This window comes from Bombus huntii, chromosome 10, assembly GCF_024542735.1.
Source record: "Bombus huntii isolate Logan2020A chromosome 10, iyBomHunt1.1, whole genome shotgun sequence".
NCBI classification, from domain to species: Eukaryota; Metazoa; Arthropoda; class Insecta; order Hymenoptera; family Apidae; genus Bombus; species Bombus huntii.
The window spans coordinates 6,210,061-6,224,390 of record NC_066247.1 but is presented as its reverse complement, the minus strand read 5'-3'; the positions used below and the strand labels follow the sequence as shown (position 1 = coordinate 6,224,390).

General features: G+C 38.7%; 1 long non-coding RNA gene across 2 annotated transcripts; it reads left to right on the top strand.

The window, feature by feature from the left end:
• The first annotated feature begins 942 nt into the window (after nucleotides 1-942).
• LOC126870238 (uncharacterized) lies at nucleotides 943-8,572 on the top strand. 2 transcript variants are annotated; one of them, XR_007691235.1, is made up of 3 exons: nucleotides 943-2,718; nucleotides 2,803-5,347; nucleotides 6,667-8,572. It is a non-coding gene; the product is annotated as an uncharacterized LOC126870238 (long non-coding RNA). The 2 variants fall into 2 exon arrangements; XR_007691234.1 differs by having other exon boundaries at nucleotides 1,155-5,347.
• The last annotated feature ends 5,758 nt before the right edge of the window (nucleotides 8,573-14,330 follow it).

Here is a 14,330-nt window from a genome sequence, read left to right as displayed (position 1 = left end):
AAAGAGAAGCACGACCACAACGGCGGTCACGGAGACGACGGCCGACGTCGACCGTTCACGAAGACGAGGAGGAGGATTCGGTGCGCCCCGCCAAATACTCTCGTCGCACTAAAAATACCGGGCAGCGGTGGTGAGCTACACTCTTCGACCATTCTACATCTATCTCTGCCTCTCTTCCTCCAAACTCTTCGTACCTCGTTCCTCTTTTCTACCGATATCTATTTCTCTCTCTCTCTCTCTCTCTCTCTCTCTCTGTCGTGTACGAAAACGAATAATCCGTGCTGCGATGAGGAACAGAAAGGAACCAGTAGGAAGGAAGAGACGAAGAGGAGAGAGTGGTAGAGTATTACGTAAATTTGTCCCTCGCTTATTCGGAATGGCGAAGTTCGGCACGCTCCTCAGGATCGGGTCTTGGCAACGTCACCGCTTCCTGGTGCACGACGAGGTCGGAAGAAGCTTACGGTGCATCATTGTCACCGATAGCGTTTAAGGTTCTGGTTATTATGACGCGGTACGGTCGTGTTCTCGCCAACTCGATATGTCGTAGGAATCGAAATTGTATTGTACGTAGGTTGTTTCGAGTGCATGGATTTTCATTTTCGAGTGTCTCATCGGTTATTACAGTTCCTGGACTGTCGAATTAGGACCACGCGTAGAAACTTTATTTGGAGAATAACCGCGGCAACTCTCGCTCAAAAGTCTCAGGCTAATTATCACCTGTTTGCTTCAGACCGAGAAATATTAAATGATCAGTAAAGGACGTAAACAAACACCATCTAATGTGGCATTTTGTGTATGACAAAAGAACCGATTAATGGATTAACAGGTTCACTAGAAAGTACATTTATATCGTTTGAAGTTCACGATCTACATCAGATATCGAAGATTTGTGAAGAATAAAAGGTGCTTAAGACTTTTCAGTGTATGTCATATATACTGGTATTATGTCAGATAAAAAGCAAATTGTCCTGAATTGTAAAAATTATTATTAAATACATACACAATCAATTATTTAATCCGTTTCACTTATTATTCCATTTTGCCATAAAAAAATGCCATTAAAGATATCTCTAAGCCTAATTAATCCTCTGTACTTATTTTTTACTGTTACGTTATCAGATTCGGGAACAAAGATTCCGCACAATTTGGCCAAGAAAAATGTTTACCAAGACAGTAAAGATAATATAAAGATCCTATATAACGAAGCATACGCAAAAACGTATAATCTTCAAATGGAGACAAATTAATATATAAATGAATTAATTTCATTTCCCATTAAAATTCCACCGCGCCTCTCTACTTTACAAAAAAGGTAAAAACTATCGTAAGTTTCGAGTGATCCTAATTCGATGACCATGGACTGTACACGACCATGTGCTGTATGAATAGGGGGGCGTTTTCGCACACGCGTGCCTGATGTTTCTTAGTCTCTCGTTCGTTTTCTGTCTCTCCGCTGCGCACCTTGACACATATAGAAATTACGAAATCGGAGGAGGAGCGCGGTTCGAACGGGAGCAACGGAGCTTTCGTGGCATTAAATTCCGATATACGCCGGTGACGGATATACGTATTGCGCGTAATTAGAGCGCGCTCCATCGGTTTTTGCGAGATCGTTGCACCATCGAAAAGATTCTGACGTTGGAGTGCAAGAGGTGGCGAGAATCGATGCTGTATAGTACGACGGCTTGACTATTGGTGTTCATTATCGGTGTTCATTAGTAGTCGTAGAATTTCTAGTTTGGCTTTTGGTTCGTTAGAACGCTGCCAATCGATTTTTTCGAGATCGTTACACCATCGAGAAGATTTCGATGTTGGAGCCCAAGAAGCGAACTATCGATGCAGTATGGTATGGCTTGGCTATCGATGTTTATTATTATCGTTACGTTCATTGGTATTCGTAGAACTTCCAAGTTAATTTTGGTTAATTAGAACACGGTCCGTCAGTTTCTGCGAGATCGTTGTACGCAGGCACAAGCTAAATTTCAATGATGCTCTAAAACGTGTCATTGGCCTCCCGCGTTGTCAAAACATCGTGTGGATATGTTTCTACTTGGGGGTAAACATACTCGTTAAGAAACTCGAACCACTAATGAACAATGCGAGTATTCAGAGAATCGTAAAACTATCAACGTGATAATTGACAAAATAGATAAGCAATACAAATTTTACTATCACCTTGAAGAATATCATCTATTGAGAAGTTCGAACGACGGAAAGCAATTGATGGTCGTGAAAACCCAATGGACTATCGATAGTATAATACACTTATCGGTATGTCAAACAACATTGACACGATTTCTTCTATATCTCCTAACGAAAACAAGTTGATACATAGCGTAGAAAATACTTGTGCTTCTACAACAATAATAATTTACTCGCCTAGCAATGAATTTATTTATTTCTGCTCATGTAATTTTGTTTACGATAAATGAATAAATATTAAAAATAGGACACAGTGATTTGTACCGCGTAGAAGATGAATTAGCGTGTCTTTGCTGGTAGAATATCACGATAAAATTGCTTTTTAAGGGCTAACACGCGATAAAAAAAATTCACATTTGCATTTTATCGAACCATGTGGGTCAATCTTTTTTTTCTTGCTTGAAAAGTACTTTATCTTCAGGTTGATTGATTCACAAATTATGAGTCAGACAGGGAAGGTTGTTCTAATCTGACAGAAAAAATATTGGCATATCCAAGCAGTGATATCTAAATCTGGTGAATACATCCATACGTCGTATATTATTCCTAATACTACTAATTGTAACTTGTATATTATTGAAAATATCATTCTGATCACAGATGATTCTCGTAATATAATGACCAGATGCCGGACACCGTCATATGAAACAGTTCACCAATTGCTCATCGGCCAGATACTTCCTCCATAAGCAAACAAAAATCGGGTATACTGTATCTCAAAAATCGTCATACGATATCAAAGAACAACTTTATGGAAAGTATTTGATCATTGTATATCAACTGATTATTAATAGACTGCGGCTCTTTATATAATTGTCTTTTTAAACGCACGTAAAGAAATGGAATCTAAAATTTTCTTCAGTTTCTAGATATTGTAACAAGTACTCTACTTCCGATTCTTGATATATAATTGTGCATTCTCTGTATTTTAATATTCACCGATTCATTGTCATCGATTACCAATCATAAGCCTCTTGCGTCGATAAATCAAGAAACAAACATAACATTTTTCAAATTCTTGTTAAAATGTGAATTGCGCGTTAATCAAAAGCTTCTTTCATAGTCGAAGTACACTATTCGTCAAAAAATCGTCGAATTCTAAATTCTAAACATCGGACCAGCGAAGTACGTTGGTCAGTGGAAGAGTTCGCGAACTATTAATAAAGTCTGGGCCTTTTGTCTTCAAGGTCGCCGATTCGATGATATCGATGTCGCGGGTTTCCTACAAAATAGTGGTATAAATACGCGTCGCGTTAGAAAATAACGGCGCAGTTCATGCTCGATTCTCGCCCACGAGTTCGCGTTTCACGCGGAACTTTCCTGGCATCAACGGAAACCGTTTCTGCCTGCGTGCATCATCGGCCGTTTCCGGGAGAGAGGAAAATAAAAAAACGATGATTTAGAGCCAACGTGGTGGAATTAGCGCGAAAATATCGCGTAAACGTTGGTTTAACGACAAAGAAGCGCAACGTTTATGACAGCATTCAATACACGAACAATACGTCCCTGTCTCGTACAGTGACTGCTGTTTGATAAATTTTCACATCCAGTTTTAAAAACATCTATCCGCCACAGAATCACCGCTAGCAAATATATATTTAGTCAGTGAAATATTTTGAACAAATTCCACATCCATAGACACGACTGTGTTACAACGAAGAAGAGGCTTAGAAACGATTCTTTAACGTACATTCTGAGAATGAGAATATTTTTTTGACAAGATTTCTCCTCCTCTTTGAGCTTCCATAGCCGAATCTCAAGCTTCGATGTTTATCTGCTTGATAACAGGGTTGATAAGGAACTTGTTTTTCCATTGAGAAATATATTTGATTTCGCGTGATTAAAAATTGATAGTGAATAAGTATAGCGTACAGTTATTCGACTGGTTTTGCTAAATTTTGTACTACTTGTTCGACACAATCGATTATGCGTCCTTTGTGTCCTGTAGAGTTGTATATCGGAATCAACAACGTGACGTTCATGGCCCTATACTACTTGTCTGACAGAGCCACTGACGCACAGCGACCTATACTACTTATTCGATACAAACGATGACGCACTGTATGCGTCCTATGAAACTTACTGATCACAGGACATAATGTTTATGGCCCTATACTACTTGTCTGATACAGCCACTGACGTACAACGCGCACGCTGTACTACTTATTCGATACAAACGCTGACGCACCCTATGCGTCTTATGAAATTTAGTAATCACGGGACACGATGTTTATGGCCCTGTGTTACTTGTCTGATACAGCCACTGACGCACAGCGTGCGACCTATATGTTCGATACGAACGATGACACACTCTATGCGTTCTATAAAACTTGTATAATCGTAAGACGCACTGTTTACGATTCTATACTATTTGTCCGACACGATTACTGACGCACAGCGTGCGACCTATGCTTCTTAAACGACACAAACAGTGCATAGTTATTAATCGTGCCAATGAGAGAAAATAAATTTGAACAACAAATGGATACAAGTCAAGCTCCGAAGTGAACGAATTATTGCGACATAAAACCTCTTTCTAGACATGTACTCTAGACAGAATTCCAATCTAAAAATTGGTAATTTATATCTTAAATACATTTAGTAACCTTTGTGACAGGCATACGATGTAAATTACAATTACAAATGTCCTGAAATTAAACAAACCTGTAACCAAAATTATCATATAACGATCACTTGTGAACGAAAAAGAGTTATCCAATGAATTTGGGATCAAATCCCTAAAGCAACTAGGAAGTGGAAAGAACAAAGGCCGCGAAGAAAGAAGATGAACCGACCATACCACTGCGATCTCCAACTGTATTTCTCCGCTCGACGTTCGCACGCGTGTTTATCGTGGTCGTGCGTACGAGCCTGCCAAATATAACCAAGAAGCGTGAAACGCGTGCGCCACGATCGCCTCGTAAGAGCAGAGGCGAGCTAGAAAGCTCGCGGCGGGCTAGTCGTCAGCCGGCTCGTTTAAATGTTAACGCGAGTGGCTGGTTAACTAGCGCTTTACTCGCTTGCTCTCTGGCTGTTTCATTGGCCCGTTCCATGTCACCGTTGCTGCTGTCGCGCTATGGCAGAGGGCCAACCGAAACAAGTACACGCGTAGGCGAATCGCGTGTTAGGCTAAGTTCTGGCTTAGGTAAGTTTTATCCCTGATATTTGTCAACGACGTTCCACCCTTCCCTTTCACAGACGTAAAATAAGATCCTATGTCTTTGTGTTGGTGTAATAGTTATGCTGCGCAACTATGGAGGAAGAAAGTGTTTTGTCAACCCCCATCAAACAGATATAAGGCCTATTCGGATCCTGCCGTTTATTTCAATATTCGATTGAAATTAGATATCTTATTCTAGTTGAAAGATAAAATTCTAATGCGTATTTTTGTTTCCATAAGATTCAAAGAACGAGATTCTACTGGGGGTCCGTTTGCACCTGGCCCTTCTAACAGGTTAAAGAATCAATCTATGGTAGAGACAATGTATATTACTTTCTTAACAGAATATTGCACTTTATTGCGCTTTTATACTGCATTAAGACACAAAATGTCGATATTCTATTGAAAGGTAGAAAAAAGCTCATAGTTTCTCCATAGTTGGACAGTGTACGTACCTACCGAGATATCCGTCTGAATGATTTTGCTTTACACATCATTTTACGTAAGTGAGAAAACAAGTTCACATGCATAGGACCGATAGGAAATATATCCAACAAATATCTCACCATGGTCAAAATGACTCGACTAGCGAAAATCTCAGAAACAATCCTATTAAACATCTCTGCATCATTATCGACCGTCGGTAATTCGAAAAATTCACTAAAATTCAAAAAAAACCAATGAAGATTCGAAAAATGTCTATTCTTTCGTTGGCTACCTCTGAAATCGATGTGTCGTTCGACTCTGGTGTCACGTCGAGCTTGGTGTCCAGTTCCCTGGTGGGTTCCACGTTATTTCCCCGTTGCACCCAAGGCTCCCATCCCTGCCTGGGCCACCACGACACCTGGTTCCCAGGCATCAACATGTTCACCTCTTGGCTAGCCATCGTCGACGACGACGAGGACGAAGCCGAGGGTGGTCCACCGTCAGCCAAGCCACCGCCGCCGCCACGCACGCACCAGCCTCCAGAATGATCCAGGGTGAACAATACTGTCTGTTCCTTTCCCTTCTGTTCCCGTAGCAAATCGTACAATTTTCGTATCGTAGGATTACAAGGCTTTCGTGTCGCTCTCACAGTCGCATCTTGCCAAGAACAACGCGTATTTCTAAATCCAGGTTGTGATCGATTCTGGGTCAGCTCGCTGAGATCTCTCGAGTTACCTTAATCGACGATGTGTAAATATGTACCTCTAGATTCTATCTCTCTGTTTCTTCTAAATTCTAGATCTGTTGGTTTTCTACAGTCTCTGATAATGCACACTTTATGTACCACTTGTATGGACGAAATATTTCTCTTCATTCAGATCTGGATGATCGACGTCCGGATCATTACCGGGGTCTTGGCTTCTTTCCTCTTGTTTGGACGATCGGCTTCGACCGCCACAGGGTGATTCGTGGTGGAATTTTCTTGGAACCGACACGAAGGAGGAGCAAGAATGGTTTTGTCTTACGCGGGTGCCTCAGCTTCCGGCGAACCGGCTTCCCTGCCGGCGCGTTTCCCGACGACGATGCGGAGGACGACGGTGTTGCGCTGGCCATCTGGCGCAAACTCGCACTAAAACCGCGGCGAAACCGCGTGACGAGTCCCCCTCGAAAATAGTCGCCGGTCGAAAATAGCCGACGCTGGCTAAGAAAGAAGAATCATCGGCATTTGCTCCGGGTACACGCGTCGCCGCGCTAGTTGCATCGCGGCCTTCTCCAGAGGCTGATTCCCCATGTGTGCATCGCGTACCGATCTTCCTCTATCTTCTTTTCGGTCTTTTTCTTCCACTAAATCGTTTCCTCTTTTTCCTATTTTCTCTCGGGTTACGTTCGCGCATTGTTTGAACTTTTCTCACTCAATTTACCCTATCACATTCTGTCTGTAAAAAATGAATTCCAAAGGTTCGCTTAACATCTTTCTAACACATTTCTTCTACTTGGATTTTACAATTTTATGAAATTTCCACAGATTTATGATAAATCATTGCTCGCTCCTTGATGGGATAATCGATGGTCTTCAAATACCGCAAAAATCCATCGCTATGCTCCTTCTACCTCCTAAGATAGATGTAGAATTTGACTTTTTCTTCTCGCTTCATTCCGTTCTTCTTTGCTCTTTGATCGATCCTTTTCTTTTGCTCGTGTCCACGTATTTATATCGTCCAGAGGTCTGTCGAACGGGACGCGCAAGAGACAACACGGATATCCTTGCTTTTCATAGATACCGATAGTGGAGACACGCAGGGGGAGCGAGTTGTATACGTGGGGGATGATTCGCCAGATCTACGTTCCAGCGAATGCAATGTGAAAAATTCACGAGAAGATAATGGACTAACCGCAAAAATCAAGGCTTGTGTACATGGTGGACGTATACACCATGTGTAGACATCCTATGTTAATATATCTTTATTCAATATATCGTGTATTGCATTGTGTGCGTGTGTGACCACGTGTAGAATTTTGTTAACCATTCACGAACAGAAACCTTGTGTGACGCACATCTGTAAATAAAAGTCTGTATATGCTTTGTAGAACTTTATGAACAGTCTGTAGACATTCAGAAACTTAATGCGACGTACATCTGCGGACAAAAATTTGTATGCGTCTCTTTATAGGATTTTATGAATAGTCTGCAGATATATAGAAATTTATATTCGCATTTTATAAAATTGGTGTATTTAAATAAGAAGATATGTTCACAAGTATAACTTTATATACTTTACACAAAATTCACATATTTGTAAATGTTTGTATTGGCATTGTGTACAGATATGCGTTCGTGCATAAGGATTCTGATATCTACAAGCAGCCTGCATGAATTTCTAAAAGATGCACACGCAATATGCTATAATATGCAGCACACGATATAATAGTTCACACGCAATACTATTTGCAAGTTTGTACACATCTTGGTAACTGAACTTTTCATCCCTTGCGTGTACGACATTTACAAAAAAAAGAAAAAGAAATTAGGACAGATTACTCATATTTTGTAACTTTTTACTCCTGTTAATTGCTGACTGCAGCAGATGTAATTATTTAAAACCAATGTAGTTCTTTTTTCAGTAAAACCTTTGTTAAACATACATATATATGTTCTTCATCTTTAAACACCTAGATTCAACGAATATATGAAACAGATATCCTTGAACCACCAAGTCTTCAAACCATTAATCTTTGAATGAAAATAATATTTTACCACCCAAAAAATAAAGAATATTTAAAGTATACTTGTCGGTATAAACAATCTCTAAAATATAAATACATACAATAAACATCCTCAAATTATATTATATTAACTATATTATATTAGCTATCTATTATTATTATATCAGCTATATATCATATTATATTAGCTATCAATCATCTTTTTAATCGAAAGAGTACCACAGTACCTGCCATTGAGCGTGATACTATAGGAAATGAGTGTTAGGGTAAATAAGACCGCGAGGAATGGTCGACAATAATCGAGACCGATTTCTCTAAACATCTATCCGAGTTTTGTCCCCGTAATATTCTACGATATTATCAGACGCGTGGAAATGTGATCTCAAATAGTATATAACAAAATGAAATCTAAAGATACACTGGGCAGAATATAAAGACGTCCGCGTCGGTTGTCGGCGCCATTCGACTCACCTGACTTCTGGAGGACGGTGAACGATGCCTGTGTCGATCCTGACTAGTCGACGACGAGGCATGGTGACGATAGATCCTTGCACGTCGAGAAGAAGTAGGATGCGCCAAACGATCACGATCGCGATCACGATGCCCGTGCTGGCGACCGCTACTCGGTGATCGACGATGGCTTCGCTTGTACCGTCTTTCCTGGCTGGTTCCGCGGTCGTGCTGACGCGACCTCAGCACGCGTTCTCCGCTGAAATTGCCACTAATTAGTCTTAGGTTTATCACAGTCTCAGAATTAGACGTTCGTGTGAATCTGTTCACTGCGAGACGTTGGTCGTGAATGGAATATTGACAGAATAGAGAAATTAATGGGATGGATGGCGATGCAGGAAAATTGTACGACAATTGATGATAATGGATAGTTCGGTGATTTTTAGTAGAGAAAATTTGTTTTTATACAAAGTTTGAGAAAAAGTGATCTGTAAGTTTTGATGACTCAGATACTTGAACTACGTATTCAATTGATACTAGTCTCTTTTTAAGAGGTTGTTTCATTTGCTAGTGGCCTTTAATGGCAAGTCTTGTGCTTGATGTATATATATATATATATATATATATTAGTGGTTATACGGTCTCTTGAAGCACGAGAGAGTAGAATGAAAGAATCTGTTGATGAAACGAAGCGATTCATATGGAGAAAAGAGTAACATTCTGACCTAATATGGTCTTCTCTTTGCGGATAATTGATAGGTCTATATAAATTTTGAAAAGAAGATTAAAAGTTTATCTTGTGATTAAAGTATGAATAAACAATAATAGATGATGATAACAAAAATAGATCAGCTTTGGAAATAAAATGTGATACCAGAAGATTACGTCTCTCAGATAATTATGTTCCTCAACTTCCTTATCTTTCTTTGCCACTAATTTAAGCCATTAAAATGAAAATAAAAGTGTGTCCAACAATTAGAACATCTAGTTAACACTCACACGTAATAACTTTTAAATGGAATTCAGCCTTAAGTAACATTTTATACGGTGTTTTAATAGTGAATTCTGATACATACGCAATCTATAATTAGAAACCCGGGCATAATTGTTGGAAACAATCTAACTTTCACTCTACTACATCCATAGCTGGCTGATAAAAAGGAGAGAAAGGAGATCTTACGATCTTTCGACGTGCATTTTCCTCCAAATAATAGCGACAGTTTCTAATTACATGCTTAAGAGATCAGGTATATATTTAAAAACGTAGCTAGAATATCAAAGTAACTTGATCTGCATAAGGAAGCTGATAGAACGGCTGAATTATTTACATCTTAATTTACAAATATCTCGATCTACTTGAACAGAACTGCTTGTTTGATTTATCGCAACGATCTTGTATCGTACCTCGTACGATGAATTAACGCGGATTAAATAGCTTAATGATTTACGAAATACCGATATTTGCGATAAATATCAATTGTTATTTACACTTCAGAGTTGGCGATTAATTAATTTCCAAACCTTTCTATTTGACTATTTTAAACTGCCATTAACACTTAATTAACTTTAAAAGCATAAACACAAAAATTGCCATACAAGATAGTAGTTCGCTCGAAGCAAAACGGTCATTGTTATAAACTTTTACAAAGTATTCATAAATATTTCAAAGACATTACGGTACATTTTAAAAGTATATATCAAACAGTATTCGTGTAAACATATATAAGCAATACGTAAAATTCTACATCGATAAACAAATAAATAGCTTGAAATCTATTCTTAACAAACATTTACTATTCGATTCTAAGATAATAATCTCAAGCTTCCAAACTAAGATTATACAGTAAAAAGAAAATAGTCAGATGATAGAAAATTTTTGTGATTGATCGTGTATAAAGAAAAAGAAAGATGATGTTTATGATTAGATATGATTTTCCAAACGGTTTAAATATTGGATATATTTAATTTACAAACGGAGTTGACTGAGAATCAGGCATAGCCTGTCTGCTACGCAAAATGTACACGGGAGCATTTCAGCGCAACAGTGAGTTGACCTACTTTGGGTGTGTCTGGCTTCAAATAGACCATTTCACTTAAGAGTATTTCGCTGACGCCTTCTGCAACGTCTTGATCGAGTCCAACGCGGCAGAAATCCTAATTTCAAGGTTAAACATTCGCAGCTGTTACATCTTTCATCGCTACGCTGCGTTTCGTAGCTGTAAAATCTTCAGGTATCTCTAAAAGAGTAGACATATGCAACGATATTCCGCTAACAAAGAAAACATCGTAATCTTGTTATCTTCTAATCTTATTTTTGTTTAAATTCCATCGCAATAAAATGAGGTTTCACAGTCTGATAAGAGCAACAATTCTTTCATACTATCCCTATATTGTTTATGAAATTTAGTGGAAGCAATATATTTTATTTCAAGAGAAGAACACAATTATAGAAATATCCATAGAACAGCGATTTCCAATTCTTTTGTGCGCAAATAAAGTGAAAATTTTAGAAATTTCAATGCCAAAAAGCATGCTTTGTATGCAAATAAGAATTTATGATCTAGGATAAAGTACACTATGTACAAAAGAACCTAAGTGCCACTAACGGTACACATACCATTGCTTGTAAAACCACTGATCTAAAGAATTTTCTTCTAAATTTTCAAGCCTTTACATTTCTAACTAAAGGCACTTCTAATGTTCAAGATACTACACTTTCCCTTAGAACATCTTATTTGATATTTATAAAATATATAATGTAAGTATATAAAATACAAATCATTTAAAAAAGGTTCAGCAAATATTTAAGTATCTTAGATGTCTATGTGTGTCAAAGGGAAGAGCAAAGTTGCATAAACACGTACTAGTAAAGAAATATTAACTTTTGTATGACGGAAATGAATACAAAGTAGATGTTCAATGTATCCTTCGTATAATTCAAGGCAAGTATGTATAGATGCATCTTGACACAGATTGCCTCTATCCAACCTTTCCTCTCTTCTTTCGACGTATATGTTAAGTCTCTTGAAAACCAAACTAACTAGTTAACTCAACTTTTGTGAATTTTCTCGCGAAACATGAGAAGTTTATTTGTCAATAGAAGATCGTATAAACAGTTGTAAATTTCAATGTGAATTTTACTACTTTTTCTACTTTTTAATTTACCAGCTCGTATAGCACTTCTATTTAAATTTGTATGACCTTCTTGAAACACCTCGTACATATTGCTAACAAAAACACTAAAAATATACAAAACAGAATTTAGAAGCATTGAAATGTTCAGATAGTGACGAAAGGTGTATCACTGTTTGTTACTTCTAACAAGCCATATTAATTGCAAGCGTAATTTCGTTCACGCACGAATAAATCGTGGGACAGAGAAGAGAAGCACAGTGATACAAAAAAGGCTCGAAAATTCGCGACTAACGATGATTCATGCACAGGAAGTTGCCAAGATTTTTAATCGGCCATCGTCCTAACATCGTGGCCTTCGATACCAAACAATACCTTCGTCCCAAACAGACTGATAGGAATCAAAAACAACGTTATTTGACTGAATGGAAAGTTTCTGTGTTATTATCATATTAAACCCTCAAACAGTTTCATTGTAAAAATATACTGGAATTATTGGTCGATCAAACAAATTCTTGAAATGTAAAACAAACGGGTAATTAGCTTCTTGTTCTTGGAAAGCGATGAATGTTTCAACATTACTGACACAAAAGATTGTGTTCTTTAATCTTTAATAGTTAAGGATAGTCTTTGAAAAATGAAGATCATAATTATTTGGACAGTGTAAGCACTTGTTATACTTTACTACGCTTCCAAAACCAATTAATAAAAGTTAATAGAAGATCCTTTGGCTACTGTTCACGCATACGATTTCTCGCTAGAACAACGAAACAGTTTTCATCGTGTTTATTATTCGTTAGAAATCCGACGTCTCAAATTACAATTATTCAAGCAATATCCATCAACTTGGACGTCGTCCGAATAATTGTAACTGCTAATGTACAGTTACAATATTTATACTAGTCATGTAACGATATTCGAATAAAACAGAATCGGTAGAAAAATATCCAAAAAAGTTGCATCGCACGGAAGATCGAGAAACTTTCCATTCTATTTAACACACGACCTAACACACTCTTCGTTCAAACATGACACGCACACGCAACGCACATACCGCTGCAATGATTCCACAAGATACGAGCTCACCCATCATCCGTTATGTACAAACCACAAACAAATCTTGGTGCGTGTCGAGTGCAACGGTTCAACATTCACGCTCCTCGATCGGCGTGGAATGGCGAAAATTCTCTTCTTCTAATTCTCAGCCTTTCTCGCAACAATCTCCAGACAAGAAGAACATCGGATACAAAACAGAGGAGAGAAAATGAAAGGACGAGACGCAGAAGCGTGTTCCGTCGAGGAAGTTGTTCTCGATGTAAATCACTCTGTGACGAGCGTACGGAAGAGGAAGAATCACGCGGACCGAGACGGCATCGCGACGAAACTACGCTAAGCCAATAAGGATCGGCGAAAAGTCGCGGATGGTAGCCTTTGACTGCGAGCTTTCTGCTGGTTCGTGCGTTGGAACACGGCCAAACAGTCCTTCGAAACGCCGACGGGAGAAGGTGGAATTGATAGCGCATTCCGTGTATCCTTTTCGAAGGATCCTCGCGCTAAAGAGGTCATAGGATTATGCGCAAAAGCCGCCCTCTTACCCGCAACGCTACCTCCCACCCCTAAAACCGTGCCAAACACAGCGGATCGTCGCAGAAAACAAACAATGTTTCTCTCTCTCTCTCTCTCTTCGATTTCTTCTGGCGACTTTTAATCGCGTGAGGGAGTCTAGTCTACGGTTTATCGCACCACTTTCTTCCTTTTTCTTTCTCTGACGTTACGATCGTCGACTAGAGGGATGCAAGGTTAACGTGTAGGCGGTTTACGAGGGTGGCTTGGATCGATTGTGCGCGCTGTGGGTTGCGGAACGTTTGAGTAGTTGTCTAAGGAAGAAAAGTTTCTTGGAGAAAGTAGTTTTTTAGTGTGAGAAAGATTAGATGTTTCTGATTTTTTAGTGTTCGTGTTTTTATCAGAAGTAAAGGTATTGTTTTAAATGGAAACAGGTAATCATTATATATTTTATATTTTAAATTTATACCTTAGACAACGTGATACTCGTGGTTTGGTCCTTCGAGTTTCATAGGCGTTTTTATCAGTAATGAAAGTAGAAATTAACGATAGAAGCAGGATCGAAGTCACGAAGAACAAAGATTATATCAGTGGCTCGCTGCACGAATATTGCATATAAAACTTGAGCTTTTATGTGCAACAAATTTATCGTATTTAACGTACATGGAGATAT